This window comes from Ochotona curzoniae, unplaced genomic scaffold (assembly GCF_017591425.1).
Source record: "Ochotona curzoniae isolate NIBS_2020 unplaced genomic scaffold, NIBS_Ocur_1.0 contig_2210, whole genome shotgun sequence".
NCBI classification, from domain to species: domain Eukaryota; kingdom Metazoa; phylum Chordata; class Mammalia; order Lagomorpha; family Ochotonidae; genus Ochotona; species Ochotona curzoniae.
In genome coordinates this window covers 35,562,939-35,587,933 of record NW_024465369.1, presented here as the reverse complement: position 1 = coordinate 35,587,933, position 24,995 = coordinate 35,562,939, and the positions used below count along the sequence as shown (strand labels likewise).

Below are 24,995 nucleotides of genomic sequence, written 5' to 3'. Positions count from 1 at the left end.
ATTGATTCTGGGGTGAAATGTGATCTTAGATATTGGAAGGAGAACATTTGAAGTGTTGGTCATATATTAATCCTTTCAGTGCAGTTTGTAGATTGAAAAAGAAGAGGAAGATAATAGAGAATAAGCAGTTGAAGTTTTAAAAATTCGATCACAAAATAATTGCAGTTGTCTCCTCTCACGTTGGAACATTGGAAATGAAGCTGCAGTATGGATTTCAGAATCTGACAACCTTGAGTTGTTATTTCCTGGCCTTACTTTAGGTATGGAGCCTTTTCGGAATTCACAAGAGACCTTGATCCAGTCTGTGAGCACAGCATCCCACTCTTAGAAATCATGTCCTCTGTCAGTTGAGGGGCTTTCAGCTGCAAGTATTCTCTGATGCACAAAGTAATGAGAATCTGTTGGCTTAACTGTAAGCTTTTAAAGGAAATATGTAATAATGACTAGAGAAATGTACTAGCAGCATGAATGATCAGGATGTTGAATATGAAGGCCTTATGATTGTTGGGTTTCAGTGTGGGCACTGTATGCATCAGTGTTAGTTTAAGGCTGTTTTCCCTTGCAGTCAGAAAGTGACTGCCACAGCAATCAGAGCTATACACTTCCTTACTTAGGGTTGGCAAGAGAGTCTGAGGGAACCCATCCCATGGCATGCTGTGTGCATCCTTGCTTCTAGGCTAATAGGGTCAGTTGGGATCCCCGTTTCTGAACCCTACTTGTGTAGTGAAATGAATGTACTGTTGACTCACCTAACACCTGCTTCTAGAGCTGAGAAACAGGGCTAACTACTTCTGAAGGATAAGGCTTTGGAAGGACTTGGTGACTAACATCTGGCAGTAGGGCGGGAGGGGACATGTACACCAGTTGGGCAGTTGACTGTGGCCAGTCAACAGTGTAGGCTGTAGTCATGTGAGACAGGAATATCAGCTTGTAGTATCATTCTTCAAATCTTTCAGTCGTAGTCAACTTCCTATTATAGTAACTTATCCAGTGTTACCTTAGGTAAATAGTAACACAATGAAGTATATGATCCAAGGAAAATTATATGCAAGACCATGCATCAGAGTTTTGTGGAATGTTTTGGTGATGTTCTTTTACATATAGTATTTGAAAAACTTGGCTAAAATTTTTTTTCAAGCAAACTTTTAAGCAAATCATGCTTTAAAAGTGATATAGTAAACCTAATTATGTTAATGATTTGAACACACAGATATTCTTATTTTGATTAATATGAGAGTACTTCAAACAGTGGAAATCAAAATGTAAGTTAATTTAGTGCAAAAAATTTTCGCAATCTTTGTGTAGTAAGGGCATCTCCATGACGTTAAAATGAATACTCTGAAAAAGCCATGCATAGATTTTAAAAGTTTAATGCAAGACCGTGATATTGACATATGCAGTTTGGAGAGGTCATCGCTGGAGCTATAAAATGGTGGGTTGAAAAGATGATGGTAGCTAAGCTTTTTAGAATTACTTAAATAATTAATTTAGTAAACAGTTTCCCTTTGGGTATGAAGAAGTGATAATTTTTTAAAAGATTTGTATTTGAAAGGAAAAATTGGAGAGAAGCTAAGACCACGATACAGAGGGAGGGATAGAGGAAGAGAGAGAGGTAGGTAGGGGATACAGAGGGTGTGAGAGAAGAAGAGAGAGGTAGGTGATACAGAGGAGGGAGAGAGGAAGAGAGAGAGTTAGGTAGATAGGTAGGCTGGTTGGTTTTCTATCTGCTGTTTCATTCCCCAGTGGCCAAAGCTGAGCCAGTCTAATTCTTGGAGCCAGGAGCTTCTTCTGGGTCTCCCACATGGGTACAGAGACCCAAGGACTTAGGCTACCCTCTGCTGCTTTCCCAGGCCATCATCAGGGAATTGGATCTGAAGTGGAACAGCCAGGACTTGAACCGTTGCTCATAAGTGACGCTGGCACTGCAGGTGAAGGCTTAGTCTACTGTGTCATGGCGCCAGCCCCAAGGGAAAATGATCTTTAAAAGTCTCAAGTTATTTTATAGATTTTAAAGGGCTCAGTTGGAGGAGAAGTGTTAACTCTAAATTTAGCAAACCCAGAGAAATTTGTTAATCTGATTCATTTTAGCTTCTCCAATGTGGGAGAAGAAAAGGTGACATGTGCAAGAATCTTGACTAATCCCCAAATCCTGTATCTGAATATTCAAGACAGACTTGGGTGAATCTTCCAAAATGTCTTAGAGTCCTTGTTCGTCCCTATAGATTTTGTGCTAAACATCAAAGTAGAAATTATTTAAAAATTGTTTTAATTATGGTGATCAGGAAAATAATATTCTGAAGATGAGAAGCATGTTAGAATAAATTATATATTCTTTTAAAAAGGTTCTATTTGAGAAATTCTGAAAGAATATATTCCATATTAATCTGAGAAAAATCACATGAAACAGTATGTGCAGTATGATACTGTTTAAAGTTATGTAAGTGGAGGAGTGTCTGAAAGAAAAATCACTAAAACATTTAGTGACTTTTAGTTTAGCATCCAATGGTTCACTGCCCGAGCAGCTGTAATGGCCAGAGCTAAGCTGTTCCTAAGCCCAGGAGCCAGAATCCTCTTCTGGGTCTCCCCACGTGAGTGTAGGAGCCTAATAACTCGGGCCGTTCCCAGGCTGTAGGCAGGGAGCCAGGTAGGAAGTGGCAAAAACCGATGCTCACATAGGACACTAGTGTGCTAGTCCCAGAAGAAATCTTTTAAAAAAACAACCAAATTTGTTTTCCAAAATGGTTATACCACTACAGTCCCATTATCGACAAAAGAAGGTTCTGTTCCCTCACATCTTTATCAGCATTTGTCTTTTTGGATATAGACAGAGTATATGAAATACTGTCGTAATTTTACTTTGCACCTTTCTCTTAAGTACTAGTTCATTTTTTCAAATTGTTGACATCACCTCAGTTTTAATTCAGTGATACTCTGTCCATTCCAACTTCGGTTGTCTCTCAAAAGTATGTATGTATAGCAGTGGATTTAAAGCAGAAGATACAGGAGAGCTGACCATGTGATTTCAGAATACCGTTTTTTTTTTTTTTGGTTGGTTGGTTTTGGTTTTTGTTTGTTTGTTTGTTTGTGTGGTTTTTTTTGAGGTATAAGCCATGGATTTTAAGGCAAAGTCCCTGGAATATTTCCTTCAGGTTCGAGATGAGTTTCAGATCCTGAGAGGGCTAGTTCACAGGACCTCTGTCACAGGGATGACTTGGCTCTGTCTGCTTTGCAAAGGTGAACTGGACTCTGACCTGTGGGTGCATTGGGTGTATTAGTCTCTTAATAAGGGTAATTTTTTAATAACAAGGTACAGCCCCAGAATATGTTGACTACTTTTCTGGGAATGGTTTGGCACACCTAAATCGTGTTTTGATGGACTTAAAAGTTTTGTAAATAAAGCAGCTAACCTTTACTGAATATTTACTTTTCAGGCATCTTGGTACACATTTCATGTGAGTTACCTCTCAATGTTTCCCATCATATTGAAGGACTTATAGCAAGAGATGTGTTTGAACAATACATTAAGCTAAATCAGTGAGGGGTTATCATGGTCATTCATAACTGGTCTTAGATATTCATTATGCTTGTCCTTTGCTGGCCTCTGAAAGGGACTGAACAGGCTTGATACCCTGAAGCCTATAACCTCTTGTTGATGGCATCAGGTTAGAAAACTCAAATTTCAATCGCAGAATAGCCCATCTGTAAAATACTTGTATTAGCATCATTTTACAGATGAGAAAAGCAGCTTTTAACTGTCTAAGATTAAAAAAAGCTAGGAAGCAGAGGAAGACAGCTCGTTAAAAACAGCATCCCCAAACAATAAAACATCCAGGATCTTGTATAAATTGACAAGGGGTGTGACACAAGAGTAAACTTTTAGCTTTATAGTCAGTGACATTTTTCTAATTAAGGTTTTAAAGTTATCAATACATTATTTTAAAAATCAGATAAAACTTTGTTTAAAGCATTGAAGAATGAGACTTATTCTGGCTAATCCTCAACAGTTAAGTTGCCACTGGCAGGGTAAATATACTTGAAGTTTACTATGAAGTAACCTGGTAATCATACGTATTTAAAAATTATAGTAAATGTGGATAGCTTGTCAAAGAAAAATAGTAATTCTCCAGAAAAACAGTAGCAGATTGGCATTCATGTTAATTTATTGTGTCTTTATTGCGAAAGCAACACATAAATGTAACTAAAAAAAAGTCTAAATAAGCCAAAATTAACTATGTTAACAAGCTATTGTGCTATCCTGCCACTTGCTTTTATTTTCTATTCCCTAGGGTAATACCATCCACATTACTTATCTGACCTTCCTGAACGCCATCATGCCTAAATGCACAATGATTTTTTTATGGCATGTCCATATAATGTATTTGTTTTTAAGTGATAGTTGTTAGGAAATGACTGTTCATAACAGCAGAAGATCCTCAGTCTTTGCAGAGGCTTACTGTATCATCTGCATGGGTGCACAGTTCTGTAATAAACACAGGAATGCCTGCAAAAGCCATCATTGCCTTCTTGGTTTGGTTTAGCTGGGTGATGAATAGTTTAAGAACATCCTGAGGCAGATCCTGTGATTGTGGCTGTACTGCCTGTGATGACGGTGCTGATTGGTGATGGGATGGACACAGTGGTAAAACAGGGCTACTCAACTACAGTTGTGACTTAAAATAGTGTTTCTTTGGGGCCAGTGTGATAGCCTAGTGGTCAAATCCAGGCCTTGCATGCTCAGGGATCCCATATAGGTGCCAATTCATGTCCTGACTTCTCTACTTCCCATCCAGCTCCCTGCTTGTGGCCTGGGAAAGCAGTTGAGAACAGCCCAAAGCCTTGGCCCCTGCACATACATGGGAGACTGAATGCTTCTGGCTTTGGATCAGCTCCGCTCCAGCCGTTGTAGCCACTTGGAGAGTGAGCCAGTGGATGGAAAATCCCTCTGTATCTCTTCTCTGTGTATCTGCCTTTCCAATAAAAATGATAAGTGAAATCTTTTTTTTAAAAAGAATAGTGTTGCTTTGAACTCAGAATGCTTATGAGATTCTATGAAGCATGGGACCCTGTGAGAACATAACTTAATCTTCTTAATGTTAAGATTTAGCATAAAGAAGGTATTGCTACAACATTAGAAAATGGTTAAGTACATTTAAATCAGAAATATAAATATGCTGATTACAGTAAACCAATAATTCTCAGTGAATCTTGGACAGTAGGTCCATTTTTAAAGTAAAATTGGCCAAAGGGTTCTTGAATTAAACCTTATGCTCATAGTACATGCTGGCAAAGGGCTTTATAGTTTTTAGAATATGAAAATGGGTTAATAGCTTTTTTTTTTTGGTTTAAGAATAAGGATCAAACAGAACTGGGAAAAGATGATGCCAGTAGTGGGCGTTGACATGTAATGTACTATGTGTTCTGATCTGATAGCTCATGATAGGTTTAGCTAGTTACCATGGTTTCGTTTCATTTCCTGCAAGCCTTCTTGTTGTAGTGTTTGGAATAAGTGGAAAATAACGCTCTACAGAGTAATTTTTCAGATTTTTTTTTCCTGTTCTTAAAATTATGAAGCACTTTCTGGGAAATTTTCTGGTTATCAGATCAGGTGATAACACGTGTGATGACAGTAGAATTTAGTAGTTTGAAATATCAGCAATTGATACTGATAAAAAAGGATAGCATAAGTGATTTTAAAATGCCAAACCACATTGTTTGTGCCAGTCTTTAAGTACATTATTGGTACCGATTGAGTATCTCTAAAATGCTTGGGACCAGTTTCAAATTTACAATTTCTTCAGATTGCAGAATGTAAGCGTATACATGATGAGATATCTTGGAGTGAGACCAAAATTTAAACCTGAAATTGATTCATGTTTCATAAACACTTTAAACATGTAGCTTAAAGGGAGTTTTATGTAGTTGTTTCTGTGTGTGTACCTGCATTTTGACTTGCTGCCTGTCGCACTGGGCAGGGTGGAGTTTTTTCACTTGTGGCCCAGAGCCTTTCCATGTTGGAGCATTTCTGTTTTTGGATGAAGGATTTTCGGTGTCTGTAATATTTTCAGTTTATAGGAGGCACCCTCTGGGTTAGATGTGCTTTAATAGAACAAACTGCATAGAGTAATTGATGTCGCACAGTAGGGAGTTGGTAGGTTAAGATAAGGCATCACTCATGCTTGAAAAAATGGGTGTGTTCCTGAAGACTCTGCTGCAGGTGGAACCATGTTATGAATGATTAGGGTGAGATAGCTATTTTGATAAGAATTTCTTTCTTCATGTATTTTTAATACAGAAAATACTAACAGTGTAAGAAGGCACAGAGAATAGAAAAATCATGCCTCGTACCAGTGCCCAGAGATAATTGCTGTTAAACTGTGATGTATGAAATCCTGGCACTTTCTGGAGTGTTGGAAATGATTTCATGCCAGGTACACTATTTATGGTATGCTTTTTTCCTTCTAGATGCATATCATGAATATTTTCCATGTCAATAGATATATGGGAAGTTTGTTATTTTAATTTCTCCTAAGTCCAAATTTTACCTTTAGTTTTTATTTTTGGACCTCTGATTTTCATATATCATAACTTATTAGCTTAAATTTAGGTTCATCCATAAACTTTTTTTTAAAGATTTGTTTTTTTGTTATTTATTTATTGGAAATGCGGATATACAGAGAGGAGAGACAGAGAGGAAGATCTTCCGTCCAATGATTCACTCACCAAGTGAGCGCAACGGCCAATGCTATGCCGGTCCGAAGCCAGGAGCTTCTTCCGGGTCTCCCACGTGGGTACAGGCTCCCAAGGCTTTGGGCCGTCCTCGACTGCTTTCCCGGGCCACAGGCAGGGAGCTGGATGGGAAGCGGGGCTGCCAGGACTAGAACCGGCGCCCATATGGGATCCTGGGCGTGCAAGGCAAGGACCTTAACCACTGCGCCACCGCGCCGGGCCCCATCCATAAACTTTTAGTTTTTGTTAACAAAATGCAGAAAGATAGAAAAAGAAAATTATTATCTGCAACCTTCCTGCTCCCAAGGGCAAATGCTATTTTGCTGTTTTTAAAGATTTATTTATTTATTTAAAAGGCAGAGTTAGAGAGGAGGAGAGAGATTTTCCAAATGCTGGTTCACTTCCCAAATGACAAGAGGCAGAGCCAGGCTGAGCTGAAGCTGGGAGCCAGGAGCTTCTTGCAGGTCTCCCTGTTGGTGCAGGGGTACAAGTCCTTTGCTGTTTTCCCAGGTCACAAGCAGGGAGCTGGATCGAAAGTGGAGTGCCCATTTGGGATGCAGGCATTGCACACGGAGGCTTAGTCTGCCACAGCACAGCACTGGCCCCTGTTGTTCCTTTGTTAGAAATTTGTAGTGGTAGTCTTCTGTGTGCGGGAGATGCAAGGATAAGCAAATTGAAATAATCACTGGCACTATCATCGGCTCGACAAAGGATTAACTTTAATGAAACTGTCCTACAAATAATAACTAAAAACCTAAAGGGCAAGCACAAAGAGCTGTGACCACTCCGTTGAAAGGGGAGGGGTCATCTCAGCACAGAAGGGTCGGGACTTTTCTGAGACAGACAGGTCTGGTGGGAGATCTGAACGCTGTGTGGAAATGAACTAAGGAGAGGAGATGAGAGGAGACAGGCAGTCCAGGCGAAGGTGTAGGAGCCAGACGTGTGCCTCTCAACTAAAAGAAAGGTGTGCTTTGGGAAGGAAGGAATTGGAGAGTGAACAAATGAGACTGGGCCATCTGCTTTCTGTAGGCCTTGGCAAGAATGCTGCTGCTTTATCCTAACCATTGGTTTGATTTTCTTGATATCAGCAGCAAAACAGCAAAGGGAATCATGGATACATGCAGAAGGTTGCTTGCTACAGTTTCTTAGTAACCTGTCCATGTCCATTTGTCTTGTAAATTTTGTATATTTTATGCATGCAACCATTTATTACAATTAAGGTGCTTGATTTTACTTTTTTTAAAACATGTTTACATAGTTGAGAGGGATGCATACCCATGTGGGCCTCTGATTAGGGTGGAGAGGGTCAGGTATAAAGGAAGGTGGCTGGGACACCATTTTAGTCTTTTTTCCTCCTGTGTCTGCAGAAGAGAAGGGGGAGAAGGCTGCTGCTTGCTGTCAAACTAGATCTGCACCTGGGGATGGGGGATGGTCCTTTGATACCCTAGAGATCCTGATGTGGGAAAGTGTTCCAAGGATGTTAGGTGGCTTCCGTAGCCCTGAGAAGTGGTTGGCTTTGTGGCACCAGGGTTGAGAAAATCTTTCCAAGGTCTGCTGGTTGACAAAGTCCACCTTAGTGCATCCATAGGAACATGCTACAAAGCTAGGCCTGGGGAACTGTCCAACCTCTTCTGCTTCCCATGCTCTGACAAGGCAGTTGACATCTGTCCCCCGCTGGCCTTGATGAGCTCGCTATCATATTCCTTGTGTGCATCTGGGCATGCTGTCCACTAGCACAGGCATCAGCAACGAAGAGGCCCAGGCTCAATCTATGCACTCCAAGGTCTGATTACACATCCTGTGATTTTCCCTGTGACCAGAGTCTGAGTCCAGCGTTCTAGTTGGGGAGTCCTCCAAGAAACCTCGTTTGGGATGTCCTCAGACTTGACTCTGATGTGAGTCAGCCAGTGGAGGGTCAGATGTGGTCTATCACCTGCCAAGGCAAGCTGCTTGTTTCCTATTTTTATTCATCTGACAGAGAAATATTTTAATTTTGCAATATGAACCAGTGAATTAGAGCTCTTTGTCTCTCAAATAAAACTGAATTTAAAGATAAGCAAAGTCATACATTGCACACAGAAGCCAAGTTAATTTGGTACAAATAAGTTTCAAGTCTTAGAGTGAGGTATTTGTGTAGCAGTTGGCATTGCCAGGTAGGTGTCTTCATCCCATATTGAAGGGCTTGGTTTCAGTCCAAGTTCCTTCACATCTGACTCAGTTTACCAAGTTTATACTGATGTTCCTAAAGATGTGTTTATTTTTCTTTACTGACATGCACCCTGGGAAGCAGTAAGTGGTAACTCGGGTGCATAAGGTTCCTGTCACCCACCTGGGACATTTGGGCTGGATTCTGGGTTCCTGGTTTTGACATGGCCCAGCCCCAGCAGTTACAGGCATTTGGAGAATGGATTAGTGGATGGAGGAACTTTCAGTTGTTGTCGCTCTGCTTTTTTAAATAAAGGAAAATAAAAATCTTTAAGATATTTTCGAAAGCTGTAAAAAATAGTAGTTTTATGAAAAAACTACTCGTGGACTTTTGCAGTATTCTTGTATACATGTGTTGATTCCATTCTATTGTGGGACTTCTCAGGGACTTCAAAAATATTCCCAGGATAGGCACATGGAATGCTTCAATACCCAAACTGATTTTGTCTTACTTCCCTGACTCACATAAATATTTTCAAGAAAATATTGTGTAGAATATAACTTAGGAAACACTGATATGACACCAAAATGAATTAATGGTAGTCTTGAAAATTAAATGTATAAACCTAAAAGAAAATCAGTCTAACAGACAAATCTTGAGTGGCATTGAGGCACAAATGGACTAAGCTATATGCTGCAGTGCTGACATTCCAAGCAAGTGCCGGTTCAAGTTCTGGCTGTTCCACTTCCAGCCCATCTCTCTACAGTGAACCTGAGAGAGCAGTGGAAGATGACTTACATTATTGGGCTCTGCCACCCACATGGGGGATTCTGAGGGATCTCTTGGCTCCTGACTTTGGACTGGCCCAGTGCTAGTTTGACAAATGACCCAGCAGATAGATGGAAAATAGTCCTTTTTCTAACTGTGCCTTTCAAATTAAATCCTAGGACAAAAAAATCATAGGGTTAGTGCTTTCTGGGCTGAACAATATAAATCATTTTGAAAAACATTGACTGAAAGCTTATAATTTCATTTTTAAATAACTTACAAATAAAAGCTGATAGTTTTTCTATAAAGCATTTTTTCTCACTGTTTATCTTACATCTTACATCACAGAATACCATACAGAATAGTAGGAAGTGTATTTAGTTAATGATTACTCAATAATTTAGATTTAGTCTAGGTAGTCCTTTCTTTGCCAGTTATGGAGGGGAGGGGTGGGTTATTCTTATCATCATTATACTGCTGTTGATGTTGACAAACTCCTGCTCGAAAGATGTGTTTATTTTTCTTTTCCTTAATACTCATCAAAATGGCAGGATTAGCTGGTGGGATTCTGGCCTAAGGCTGAGATGTCCGTGTTCCAAAGCAGAGTGTGCGAGTGATTGCTGCCTGCTCCTGCTGCCAGCTGACCCTGGGAGGTGGTGTGAAGACTCAGGGAGTTGTGCCTTGGGGACCCATGTGGGTGATCTGAATTAAGTTCCTGGCTTCCCACTTCAGTTGTCCTATCATTGTGGATAATTGGGGGGTGACCTAGTTCTCTATTTCTCTTTCTCAAAAAACAAAAATGGAAAAACAGATATGATCACGTAGTTCAGGTGTTGGAAAGAATGCAGTAGTACCTATGTTAGGCTTTGCATGCCAGTTGAGAAATATTAGATTATGCAGATTCTTACATAGCCATTTAAAACTCAATTTTTAGCTTGTTTTTTGAACAGAGTTGGCAGTGGACTAGATGCAGCTTGCTGTTGTCACTATTGTATTTGGCTGATCTTTACAAACTCCACATTTTGTTCATGGGCACACAAAGAGGATTATAGCGCATTAATATTTTTATTTTCAAGTTTTGATTCATGTAGAATTGCTCATTCTAAAGATGTGTTTTCAAGAGGCTTATCTTACAGAGCAGTTCTTCCATCCACTGGTTCACTCACCAAGTGATTGCTATGGCCATAGCTGATCTGATCCAAACATCTTAAGGGTCTCCAGTGCAAGTTCAGGGTTCCAAGGACTTGGACCATCCTCTGCTGCTCTCCCAGGCCATAAGCAGAGAGTTGTATTGGAAGCCAGGACATGAACTGGCACTCATGAGGGAATGTTGGCGCCATCACCGGTAGGGGATTAGTCTGCTGAGCCACTATGCTGGCCTCATTTGCTGTTCGTTTCAAATCAGTGATTCTTCTATACACTGTGACTCTTTTAAATTTGTATTTTGTCATCTTTTGAACCCGACCATCACAGGTATCAAAATGTTTTTGTTAGCAAGCTTCACCTAGAAAGACCTACTGCCTTCAACTGAAAACCTAAAGAAGGCTGCAAGATGGTGGGAGTGTGTAGAAATCAACAAAGCTGATCCCACTGGCTTGCCAAGAAATGTTTAAGCTCTGTGGCTTCCTCAGGATTTTCTGGGAATTTTCCAAATGGATACAGTCCCCATAAAAACAACTAAAATTCTGCTCTTGATTTTTCATGTATAACATACAGATAAAAGCATATTTGGAGAAGGTAATACTCAAGAAATGGGAAATTTTAAGGCATTTCTGGCTTGCATATTTTTTTAAAAAAATTTTGTAATTATGGTGGAACTCTTAGATAAGGATAGCTGACAGCAGATGTTGGGAAGAAAATTGTCATGGCACTTTTAAAACATGTGTATATTGTACTCAGAGAGGCATGATCTCACAGAAGAAAGTATCAGTATAACAAGAGTGAACTGCCTCTGCAGCAGTCCTGAGTCGGGCACCCACCTGAGAACCCAGGCTTCTGCTGTTGAGGGCAGTGCTTGGGTGTTAGGAGGCTCAGCAGTCGCCTTTGGGTTTTCATATGATTCCGCAGGTTGTGAAGTCTTGCCATTTATGTAACAAAATACCCGAAGTTGATTCTTTGCCCCTCCCTCCCCCTCTTGTCATCACAGCACTCTTTTTATTGGTGGTCCCAGAAGAGAATAGATTGTGAATTAGTTCAAAGGGCTGTTTTCTCCAGGTTATCCGAATGATCTTATTGAGCCAGTTTTCAGTTCCATTTTAGTTTGTGTGTGCATGCGTGTGCATGTGTGTGTGTTTAGGCTAAGGGTTTTTGTGTTTTTTTAAAGATTTATTTCTATTGGAAAGTCAGATATACAGAAAAGAGGAGAGACAGGAAGATCTTCTGTCTGATGATTCATTCCCCAAAAAGCCACAATGGAAGCCAGGAGCTTCCTCCGGGTCTCCCTCATGGGTGCAGGGTCCTAAGGCTTTGGGCTTTCTTGACTGCTTCCCCAGGCCACAAGCAGGGAGCTAGATGGAAAGCTGCCAGGATTCGAACTGGTGCCCATACGGGATCTTGGTGTGTGCAAGGAAAGGACTTTAACCACTGGGCCCTAAGGGTTTGTTTCTAATATGATGGTATATACATACACAAACCACTGGATGGGTGGAAGAAAGTCCATTGTTTGATGAGCTAGTTTAGAAGATGGGGTATTCTTCTACTGCATAGAACTAAACCTTGGAGTGTTTGTACTTATTACCTTGCCAATAGAATTAACCTCTCAGAAATGTCAGAAATCATATATACATTTATATGTATATAATGTATGTAAAACAAAGATTTTCTGAGATGATTCTGTCATTATCTTAAGGCAAATATTGATCTTGCTTATCTGCCAATCATTGAAGAATAGGCTTCTGTTCTGACAAAACAGAAAAGCATAAATATATTTTCTCTAAGATTACAGAATACAAAGTAATGAAAACTCAGCCAAGTATACAGAATGATTAAGATATTGCTTATTTCATGAATAATTCTGCTTTTAAAATTAGTTTTGGAAAGTGGGATTTCCATTTTGACTGGGAACAAGTACAAGTTTCCAAATCATTATCCAGACTTTTACAGATTTTGCCAGAATGCCAAGATTTCAGAGCCGCCAATTTTAGAGTTTTCCAGAATATACCAGTTTAGACAGCGGAAAGAAATCCCTCCTCGGCATCCCTTTCTTATTTTTAATTGAAAATCCAATCTACAGGGAGGAGGAGGAGACAGATCTTCCATCCACTGGTTCACTCCCAAAATGGCCTCTACAGCTGGAGCTGAGCCGATCCAAAGCCAGGAGCCAGGAGTTTCTTCCAGGTCTCCCACATGGGTACAGGGTTCCAAGGCTTTGTGTCTCCCTCAACTGTGTTCCCAGGCCACAAGCAGGGAGCTGGATGGGAAACGGGGCCGCCAGAACAGGAGCCAGTGCCCATATGGGATCCAGCATATGCATGGCGAGGATTTAGCCATTAGGCTGTCATATATGACCCCTTCCTATAAGTTTTTATGTTTACTTCCCTTCCCCTGTTTTTATGTTTATTCACAAGCCATTTCACTGAAGTTTCACATAGATATATATAATTTGAAGTTTCACATATATACACATATATATGTACATATATAATCTGAACTTTCATAGGTATGCATATATGCACATATATACTTTGTTAATATCACAAGTAGATGAAAAGCATAGGATGAGTGTATTATATATATCAGGTGATATACATTACAAACTAATTAGTGTGTTGTGACATTTGAACAAAAAGATTATGAAAATACATTGGTAAACAAAATTAAGTATGGTGGGCCAAGTGCCCTGGCCTAGCGGTTAAAGTCCTCACCTTGAACGCGCTGGGATCCCATATGGGCGCCGGTTCTAATTCCGGCAGCCCTGCTTCCCATCCAGCTCCCTGCTTGTGGCCTGGGAAGGCAGTCGAGAACGGCCCAAGACTTTGGGACCCTGCACCCGCGTGGGAGACCCGGAAGAGGTTCCTGGTTCCCAGCTTCGGATCGGCGCAGTACCAGCTGTTGTTGCGGTCACTTGGGGAATGAATCATCGGACGGAAGATCTTCCTCTCTGTCTCTCCTTCTCTCTGTATATCTGACTTTGTAATAAAAATAAATAAATCTTATAAAAAATTAAGTATGGTGACAAATGGAAACGGGAAAGCTAGAAGCACCAACACATGTAACAATTGCAGGTTACATAAATGTTTACTGTAGTTATCTTTACATGTCGTGACAACTTTGCAGATGGTTAGGATGACTAGGATGTATAGAATGTGCAGTTCTGCATAATAATGTCTGCATGTCTTTCCAAAAACTGTAAAAGCAACTTATGATACTGAGTTGGACTAATTATCATATTTTAACAGATATACTAATAAAGTGCTCTCATTGGAAGATACCTATTGAGTTCATGTACTTCCTATTTAAACTGTCCACACTGACACAGCCAAATGTCATCCTATGCTTCTTTTTAGAAAATTAATTTAATTATATTTTGTTTTAACAATGTTGGAGAAAGATGATAGGTACCATCATACCTTGAAAATGATCATAATCAAGTATGGACTTTAGATTAAAACACCTAGCAGCTATAGTCCTCACGTTGCATGTGCCAGTATCCCATATGGATGCCAGTTCGTATCCCAGCTGCTCCACTTGCCTTGCAGCTCCCAGCTTTCTGGCCTGGGAAAGCAGTCGAGGATGACTCAAAGCCTTGGGTCCCTGCACCTGTGTGGGAGACCCAGAAGAAGCTCCTGGCTTCAGACCAGCCTCAGCTCCAGTCATTGTAGCCACTTGAGGAGTGAGCCAGCAGATGGAAGATCTTTTTCTGTTTTTCCTTTATCTCTGTAGATCTGATTTTCCAATAAAAATAAATGTTAAACAAGTTCTTGTGGGTCCAGCATAATGGCTCAATAGCTAAATCCTCACCTTGCAAGTGCTGGGATCCCATTTGGTTGCTTCTTACAGTCCTGGCTGCTCCACTTCTCATCCAGCTCCCTGCTTGTGGACTGGGAAAGCAGTAGAGGATGGACAAAGGCCTTGGGTTCATGCACTCGTGTGGGAATCCAAGAGGAGGCTCCTGACTCCTGGCTTTGAATTGGTTCAACTCTGGCCATTGCTGCTACTTGGGGAGTGAATCACCAAAGGTTCTTTCGGTATCTCCTCCTCTCCATAAATGTGATCTGCCTTTTCAAAAATTTAAAAGAGTTCTTGTGGGTATTCTGAATAATACCCCTTTATCCAATGTAGTGTATGCAAATTCTTTCTTCCATGATTATTTCTCTTGCACACAAATGTCTTTACGTTTGGTACACTAATGTCTATTTTGTTACTTGTGCTGTGGTGTCATATCGAGGAAATACTTGTCCATTCCAATGTGGTGAAGCTTTTTTTGTTTTCTTTAGGAGTTAAAGCTTTGCATTTTCCATTTAGGTCTTTAATGTATTTTGTAGGCAGCTTACCATTGCAATGTGCTTCTTTGTTTTTCTGTTTATTTGTAAAATAAAGTTACAGAAGGAGAGACAGATCTTCATCTGTTCACTTCCTACATGGCAACGACATTCAGCTCTGGGCCAGGCCAAACCTAAGAGCTTCATCTGGGTCTTTGCCATGGGTTTGGGACCCAAGCACTCAGGTCATCCTCTGCTATTTCCCAGGCCATTAGCAGGAAGCTGTGTGTAATGTGGGATGGCTGGGGCCTTGAACCAGCACCTAGTGGAAGGTTAGCACTGCAGGGTACGGCTTAGCTCACTGGGCCATGGCACTGACAAAGAGCTTGCTTTATACATTCAGTGGCTGTCTCCACTGGAAAGTTTAATCCATTTACATTTAAATGAGTTTACCAACAGGGAATGTCTTACCGTTTACATATTGTTTATTATTTTCTGTCTTGTGGCTATTTTGTCTGTTCGCTTTCTTTTTTTTTATCTCATTGATGAGTTTTTTCCTTTTCGTAGCCACATGCTCTGATTCTTGTATTTTCTCTGACATACTGTTCCGGACTTTTTAAAATTTATAGCTAGTGGAGAGCAAAGGTAAAATACATTGCAGTTATTTTTTTTTTTTTAAAGATTTATTTTTATTATTTTTTCATTGGAAAGGCAGATATACAGAGAGGAGAGAGAGAGAGGAAGATCTTCCGTCCGATGATTCACTCCCCAAGTGAGCGCAACGGGCCGATACTATGCCGATCCAAAGCCAGGAGCCTCTTCCGGGTCTCCCACATGGGTGCAGGGTCCCAAAGCTCTGGGCCGTCCTCGACTGCTTTCCCAGGCCACAGGCAGGGAGCTGGAAGGGAAGCGGGGCTGCCGGGATTAGAACCGGCGCCCATATGGGATCCCGGGCGTGCAAGGCGAGGACTTAACCACTTGCGCCACCGCGCCAGGCCCGATTGCAGTTATTTTAAGTAAATAATTTGAGTTATGTACAAAGCTTTTTTACATCTCCTGATAACTTAAACAGCAGCATGTTCGATGGTGATTGTTGCTGAATGACTATCCTGTTTTAACAGTATGGTAGAAAACAGTGGGGTATAGGATGGGGGGGTGACAAAATCCTTGTGCTAATGGAACAGTCATGAAAAATTCTTAAAAATGAATATATATATTGCAGTATTATTATTTTAAGATGATTAATTTATGTACAAAACTTTTTCACATCTCTTCAGTACTTTTACTGATAACACACAAATTGTATCTTACATATTGCATATCCACTAAGTCATCTGTAATAGTATAAAATGCCCACAGTTTTAATATTTGAGAATTCTATACCTGCACTTGCCTGCATATTAAACAGAGAGCTTTATATTTTTACATGTTCTTTTAAAGTTCAGCTGCTCTGTTTGAGCTCTGTTTCAGGACTCCCTGTACCATTTTGGCCAGGGCAGTCAGGTGTTGTTGAAGTCCTTCGGTGTTATTTTATGTGGGAATTTGGGAAAAATCCATGTTTCTCCTCCATTTTTGAGTGCATTTTTGTAGATATTGTACTGTTAGTTGCCAGTTTTTATTAACACTTGGAATGTATCATTTCATTCATTCTGGTCTGTAGGATTTGTCATGCATTCTGTAGAAAATTTAGTGGGATTTCTGACTTTTTTTTCTTTCAGTATTTTTTTTAAATCATTTTCATTCACTGTTATCCCTCTATGAAATCTCTATATAAATGCCTGATATCCAGCTTTTTTCCACTGATTTCCAAATTCCAAAATATAAATTCCTCATCTAGAACTAGCTGTCTTTTGTATTGCTGCTTTAAAGACTTCGGGCAGTTTAATTAAAATGTGTTTCAGTGTGGGCCTCTTTATGTTTTTCCTGCTTAGAGTCCTTTAAGCTTCTTGAATTGTGTTGTCTATTTGTTCAGAGATGGGAAATATTTAGCCATTATTTCATCAAATAATCTTTGTCTCTTTTTCTATTGCTTTTCCTTCTGGAACTCCCATTGTGCATACATTGGTCCACCTGAAGGTATCCCTTCAAGTTCCTTAGGTTTTCTTCATTCATTTTTCACTTTGCTCCTTTGACTAAATAGTTTCAAGTGATCTGCCTTCAAATTTGCTTATTTTTTTCTCTACTGTTGAACCCTCGAGTGAGTTTTTCCATATGATTATCGTATTGTTCAGCTATAGAATTTCTACACACTTTCCACCTCTATTGATACCATTTTTCATGCATCCTTTTCATAAATTTTTTCTTTTTTAGTTGTTAATCATATTGTCTTGTAAGTTGAGTTTCTTTAAAACATTTACTTTGAGTTTTTGTCAGGTCTTTTAAGAATATTTATATCTGGGCCCAGCAGCGTGGCCTAGTGGCTAAAGTCCTCGCCTTAAATGTGCCCCAGGATCCCACATGGACGCTGGTTCTAATCCCAGCAGCTCCACTTCCCATCCAGCTCCCTGCTTGCGGCCTGGGAAAGCAGTCAAGGCTGGCCCAAAGCTTTGGGACCCTGTACCTGTGGGAGATCCGGAAGAAAGTTCCTGGCTCCTGGCTCTGGATCGGCATAGCATCGGCCGTTGCACTCACTTGGGGAGTGAATCATCGGATGGAAGATCTTCCTCTCTGTCTCTCCTCTCTGTATATCTGACTTTCCAATAAATAAATAAATCTTTTTTAAAAAAGAATATTTATATCTTTGGGATGGATTTTTGAGAGATTTAGCTTGTTCCCGTCTTTGAGCTATGTTTCTCTGTGTCTTCATGTGCTTTGTAATCTTCTTGGTTTTTTTTTTTTCCCTGAATTTGATGTATTTGATAAAACAACCACCCTTCCATCTTTCTGGGTTGGTTTGGTACAGGGAAGAGCCTCCATTAACCAGCTATATAAAGACTGCGAACATCAAAACCTCTTAAGGGGACGTTGTTTCTCTGGATTTGTAACTGTTATCTCCCAGTTCCAGAAATCAGCCTGTTTCCTTTTCAGGAACTCTGAAGTTTCTTCTCTTGTGCTGTCTGGTATTGCAGCTTCTGTAGGCATCTGGCACAGCCTGCCTGCCCCATTCCCTCTTCTGTTCTCAGGAGCTTGCAGCAATACAGTAAGCACTTCATGTCTGGATTTCCCATGTGCAGGTTAGATCAACTGAACCTAAAATTGCTGAAAAAATAATTTTTCCATGGGTATGGAACATGTACAGGCTTTTGGTGTCTTTCCCTAAATGATGCAGTGATTACAGTTGACAAAGCATTTGCATTGTATTAGGTAACCCTGAGTAATCAAAAGGCAAATCTAAGGTATGTGAGAGAATATGTATAAGTTATTTGAAAATACTACACCATTTTATTATATAAAGGACTGGAGTGTATCTTCAAATGTTGGTATCCAAAGGGAACCTGGAACAAGTCTGGAAACTGAGGGATTGCTGTATGCCAACCATGCATCCCCTCCCCTAATTCATTCCTGAATCACGTGAGACAGGTACTATTCCCTTAAGCATCCTTCTGAAAATCCAGGAGACCAAATGCCCACTTTGCCCTTCTGCCTCTCTTCTGAGAGAGCAGCCGTGAGCTGGGCACCTTCTGCTGAACTGTTACTTGGCTTTACAACCTTACAGTTGCTCTCTGCTGCTGCAAGCTGCCTTCCTCACTCTCCACTGCTCCCAGACTCCAGATGTAGCACTCTACGGTAGGGAAACAAAAGACCAGTCCCTCAGGAATCCCTCCAGAAGCTGAAAATGCAGGTGCATGTTGCACTCTTCAAACTCCTGGGAAGTCAGGGGTAAAGCGTGCCAGCTTCAGGGACGGGTACTGCTGAGACAGGGAAATGCCTCTTTAGCCTGCCCTGTGTCCCTGTGGGTTGGGCACTTGCAGGGAGTTTCTTAAGTGGTTACCGCAGTACTCGTCAAGGTTGATGTTTTTCTTTAATCTTCTTAAATACAGTCTTCTCTTTCCTTTCTGCTGTGCTCCACCCCCTCAAGTCACCCTCACTTCCCTGAGTCTAATGGAACAGATCTGTAAATGCCTCCGCAGGCTAGATTCACTACCCTATGGTTCCTGTCAACCTTTTAGATGAGTGTTCCCACCGCTTCCTGTTCCCCATCTGCTCTTGTCTCAGACAGTTGCCCTAGCTTTTGGCTGTGTTTCTGCTCTCAGTTGTGGTCATTCTCCAAGCTACAGATTGACCCCTCTGGCTGGGGTTTTCAGAATTTTTGCCAAGAGTTCAGATAGCTGTTTGCTGCCAGGTATTTTGACTTTTAGGAGTGATGCCTCATATGCAGAGTTGTATGTGAGTATGTCTATGTCTTGTCCATTTGATCATATGATTATTAACTTGCTATCTGGAAAGATCTTAAAATGCTATCCCATTAATAACCTATCTAAAATGTAGCACTTTTATTAAAAACAAACAAACCTTTGAATGTAAAAATGAACTGAAGTCATCCAGGGAAACAGTGAGGTCTTAATGATTTTAGCTCCCTTGAGCTTTGTGCAGTGCTTGGCATATTCCAGGATTATTCAGTAAAATTGCATTAGATAATAAATTAAGAGATTTGGAATGTCCCCTGTGATTTAATTTATTGTATTTAAATAAGAAAATGCAGAAAGGCAGTTTTCATTCTCTTTACCACTTAGTCTGAGGATCTGTTTAGGCAGACAAATGCTCATCATTCCTTTGTGGCTCTAAAAGAGACGTAGGCTAATTGTGGGCAGAGCCAGTGTTGCTGACCTTTTTTAGGTCTTGCGATTTTACATTAATATAGGTGTTTTGGGACCAGTGCAGTAGCATCTCAGGCTAATCCTCCATGTGCAGCATCAGCTTTCCAGTCGAGTGCCAGTTCGTGTCCTGATGCACCATTTGCGATCCAGTCCTCTGCTTATGGCCTGGAAAGGCAGTGGAAGATTACCCAAATCCATCATCCAAAGCGGCCGTTTGTTGAGTGAGCCAGCAGGTAGAAGGACAGTTCTGTCTTTCCTTCTCTCTCTGGGAAGTCTGCCTTTCAAATAAAATAAAAATAAAAAGCAACCAAGTAGTCCTAGATTCAAACTCTGGTTACTGGATGCTCTGTGTAACTTATGGCATTTTTTGACATCAATATAAACTGTAAATTTTGTTTTTCATGAATCCATTGAAATACCCATGTGTTTATTCCCAATATAAATTCTTGGTTTCATGTGACAACATTACCACTCTGTCCATGACAATCTATTTTGTGGTGATTATCACTTTTTTAATTATAGCCACTAAGACAGTAGTAACCTGATGAAATTGTGGCATACATTTTATTTTATTTTTAAAAGATTTATTTGTTTATTGGAAAGTCAGATATACAGAGAAGAGGAGAGACAGAGAGGAAGATCTTCCATCCGATGATTCACTCCCCAAGTGAGTGCAACGGCCAATGCTATGCTGATCCGGAGCCAGGAGCCAGGAACTTCTTCCGGGTCTCCCACAGGTGCAGGGTCCCAAAGCTTTCGGCCGTCCTCGACTGCTTTCCTAGGCCACAAGGAGGGAGCTGGATGGAAAGTGGAGCTGCTGGGATTAGAACCGGCGCCCATATGGGATCCTGGGGCACATTTAAGGCGAGGACTTTAGCCACTAGGCCATGCTGCCGGGCCCATGACATACATTTTAAAAAGGTCTTGCTGCTGTTCCATCCAGTTGGCCAGCTTAGAGGACTCGGCCAGTGAATCCTTTACAAGGCCTTTTGGGAGCCAAATGCTTAGGGCGTGATAGTAGAGGTTATAATCAATTCTCCAGAATTCAAGATTTACTAAAATGTTTGGATTTTTAAAAATTTTACTTTTTTGAAAGGCAGAACAGCAGACAGGAATAGATCTTCAATCTTCTGGCCCACTCCCCAAATGATCTGAATAGCCAGGACAGGGCCAGGTCAAAGCAATAGCCCTGCATCCAGGTCTCTCACATGGGTGGCAGGGCCAACCACGTGGGCCATCATCCACTGCCTTCCCAAACACGACAACAGTCTCATGTCTTTCCTGACCAGCAGGTCCCAAGACCAGGGATGGTTGAGGTGACGCCGTTCTTCCGCCCGCAAGAACCGCCAGAAACAAACTGGAGAGGGATTGTTTTTTGAAGATTTGTTTTCATTGAGGGATTTTTTTTTTAATTGGGAAGAATTTACAGGGAAATAAAAGGGGGAAGGCAGAGGGGCAGTCCCAACATTACCCAGCAATCATTACAATTGGCTAATAGGGATGGCCTGTCTGTCTGGTCCCTCCAATCAGAGATCACGTTCTGCTTGTGGGAGTGCAAGCTGTGTTTCCAGCCAGGGGCAGGTGAGATTGAGGAGTGCACAAATACTAGCACCCGGACTGGGACTGAGAACTGTGCCTCGGGGCATATTCATCACATATGGCTGATGAACAGAATTAGGATTGCATTAACTTCTCAGTTACTCATCAGGAAAGTCCTAGCACAGCTTGTCCAAGAGCAGAGCAGAGAGGCTGGGGAAGAGCCCACCGCTATCGCTGTAGCTGCATGCCCAGTGAACAGGCCAGGTTCAAGTCTCAGTTAGGCAAGCCCCACAGGGGCTGGCAGACAGAGATACAGTGAGGATCTCCCACACGCAGGAAGCTGGATTGGAAGTAGAGCAACCAGCCCTCAGCTTGGTAGCCTAGTGGCTAAAGTTCTCACCTTGAATGCACCTGGATCCTGTATTGGTGCAGGTTCTAATCCTGGCAGCTCCACTTCCCATCCAGCTCCCTGCTGGTGGGCAGCTCCACTTCCCTTCCAGCTCCCTGCTTGTGCGCTGGGAAAGCAGTCAAGAATGGCCGAAAGCCTTGGGACCCTGCACCCACGTGGGAGACCCGGAAGGGCTCCTGGTGCAGCATTGGCCGTTGTGGTCACTTGGGAAGTAACTCATCAGATGGAAGATATTTCTGTCTTTCCTCCTCTCTATATACATCTGACTTTGCAATAAAAATAAATCTTTTTAAAAAATAAAATTTATGCTATATCCCTTTTTCTACCTGTTTTGTTTTACATATTCAGTTAGCTTTATAGCATCCTAATATTTTTTGGCTAAATTCTATTGAAGAATTAGAATGTGAAACATCCCACTTTTAGTTTTGAGCATGCAACTTGTGCATGGTTTGTTTGCTGCTGTGTTTGTTACAGCAGTCATACTTGACTGCTGTACTCTTGTCTTTCAGGAGGGCTTCAGATGTCAAGGTGCTGTGTGCCAGTGTTTAAGTGTATGTGGCACTTAAGAGTTGATGGATAGTTCTACGAGTATGATGAAGCATACCGTATGGAATTGAGGGTCTTGGTTCTTTTCATTTGGATTGATCAGATTTCCTAGAGAAGAATCTTCCAGTCTCTTGTCAGGACAGGTATAAGCCTTTTGAGAATTTAGGCTCAAGAGAAATGAAGTCTCAATCTTCAGGTTTGAAACATTCCCTGTTTTCAGGGTACATCTGCCTAATGTTCCGCAGCCCACAGTTACGCTGTGTTGGGCTTGCAAGGAACAGAGTTGAACTCTGCCATAACGTGGCAGGTGTAGTTAGCCGGGGATGCTATGCTGAAGTTGGGGCGGGGGGGGGGGGGGGGGGGGGAGTCAGACTGCTCCTTAGGCTTTCTGCTAATCCTCCCACTAATTCTTGCAGAGGTTCTGCCTTCTCGGGGTACCTTCTTTACAAGTTTACTAGATTTACCACTTCACTGAAAATGATCTGAACTCTGCCAAGGAAATGTCTGTCCAATGAAATGAATTGACATTTCCCAAAATATTTGTTTTTGTTTTTTCATCCAAACTGCCAGATAAATAAAACTCACATCCTTATAAAAGTTTTAGATGGAGAAAGTTTTTTAAACTTATCTCATAGGATTATATCCTCTTTTTTACCCTTCTCTTAATTCATAGGCTCCATCTCGTTTAATTTTTTGGTATTTAATTGATTTCTTCATCATATTCTTGTCTTTGCTTTAACTATTTAACTAAAATACTATTTCTTCCAATAGTATTTTGATGAAGGGAAGAATTTTTGAAATGTTTGTTTCACCAGCAGGGTAGCTTCTTTGGCAAAACTACACAAATATATATTTATGGTGAACAAAATTTTTTGTTTCTGGAAGTATTTTCAACATTTTAGTGTTAGCTTAGACAAGTGTGTTGTATGTATTTTGTTTTCTATTTACTAACAGAAAACATCTGTTAGCTTGGAGCATTCTTTGAAGAAATACTTCCAAATTACTTTGGCCTCAAGTCAAAACTAATTCTTGGTTTCAGAGAAAGTAAAGTAAAATTACAAAGAGAATTCTTTATATATGTTTTTATTATTTTCTGCCGTTAGACTGAATTTTTTGTAAGTACAATTCATTTGCTAAAAAATAGAAAGGGTGATATTAAGGGTTTTGTTTGTTTTATGAAGCTAGATATTAGAATTATATATTTTCAAATTCATTGGAATGCAACTGGGCACAGCATTAAACAGTTTTTTAAAATATGAAAACCAAAACATGGAATCACTGGGGAAAAAGATTTTTTTTTCTAGAAAGTGGTAATTATGTACAACAGTAGTAGTTTCAGGCATGTTATCCCCTTCTTTTTTTTTGGCTTTTTCCTCTTTGTTAACTATAGTATGAGTTTAGAGAATATGGTGATTTTGTCATTCTCCTGCCCTCTCCTTGTCTGTCTCTCTTTCTCAGAGAGAATGCCCCTAAATGTCCACAGTGGTGGGCCTGGATACATCTGGGTGAGACCAACTGGGAGCCTGGAAACTGTTGAGTTCAACCCCAGGGATGGCAGGAGCCCCGTTAATCAGGCCTTCATCACTGTTGCCCAGCATCTTCAGCAGCAGCAAGTCAGAGTCAGGATCAGAAGCTGGGAATCAAACTAGGCACTGTGGTGAGGGGCCACTGGGCATTTTCACGGCTAGGCTGAACACCTGTCCTGAGAAAGCACTTTTGCATTTGATTGAATTTTATCTCGGTGAGAATTGTGTGTCCAAAAGTAAATTTTCCTATCAGGAAAGGAAGTTTAACTTTAATGGTTTTATAAATCAGTACTCTGCAATCTAGATTTCAATAGTTGTCATTAGATCCATTAAAATATGTGTTACATTCAGTATGAGTGAAGTTACTGACCCTTCACAGTTACAGATTCAGTGACTTTATTTGCCAAGCACTGTGGAAATTCCCTCTCCTGTCCCCACCAGCACAGCCACCACCACTTGGCACTCTGTTGTAGGCCCACTCTATTTAACCAAGAAGTATGAACTAACCCAGGGACATCCAGAAGAATTAGATATTTCTACTTGACTTCAGTGGTCTATAAACGAAACCAGTACAGAGATGACCGTGTACAATCACTGTGTCTCTTACCTATTCAGACATCTCCTTTGTGTTTTTACTGAATATCTTTTGTTCTCTTGTTTAGCAATTCATTCTGTTATTCTTTGCAAGGACTAAATTACCAGACAAGAAGCCAAACTACCATTTATTAAGCCCATTAGATATTTAGCTTTGACTAACGAGTGATAGTAATTCTCAGAACTATATGGGCTTGGGTAACATTACTCCTACTTTTTAAATGCAAAATCAGAACAGTGATATTTTTTCCCCAGCTCATCCAGTCTTAGAGATGGATCCAGCATGTCGGCTCCTGTCTGTCTGCTGCGGAAGCCTGAGTTCTTGTTAGATACGTGGAACTCCTGTCTACCTGCTCTTTGCTAACCCCTGTCTCAGGAATGCAGGGGTGTTCTCCTTGGACAGAGCAGCAGCTCTGAGACCTTAGAAGCATAGCTGTTGCCCTGAGAGCCGAAGAAGCAGTGAGCTTCTGGATTTTCATAGGCTAAGGAAAATACTTGGGTTTGCTTGATTTTAGGTGCCATTTTGCAAAAAGGTAGCTTTTTACATGAGAGCAAGGTTATACC

At 40.8% G+C, this 24,995-nt stretch overlaps 1 protein-coding gene across 2 annotated transcripts in view; it reads left to right on the top strand.

Annotated features, from left to right (window-relative positions):
* CHN1 (chimerin 1) overlaps positions 1 to 24,995 on the top strand; it is a 194,671-nt gene that overhangs the window by 83,717 nt on the left and 85,959 nt on the right. The window lies entirely within an intron of this gene.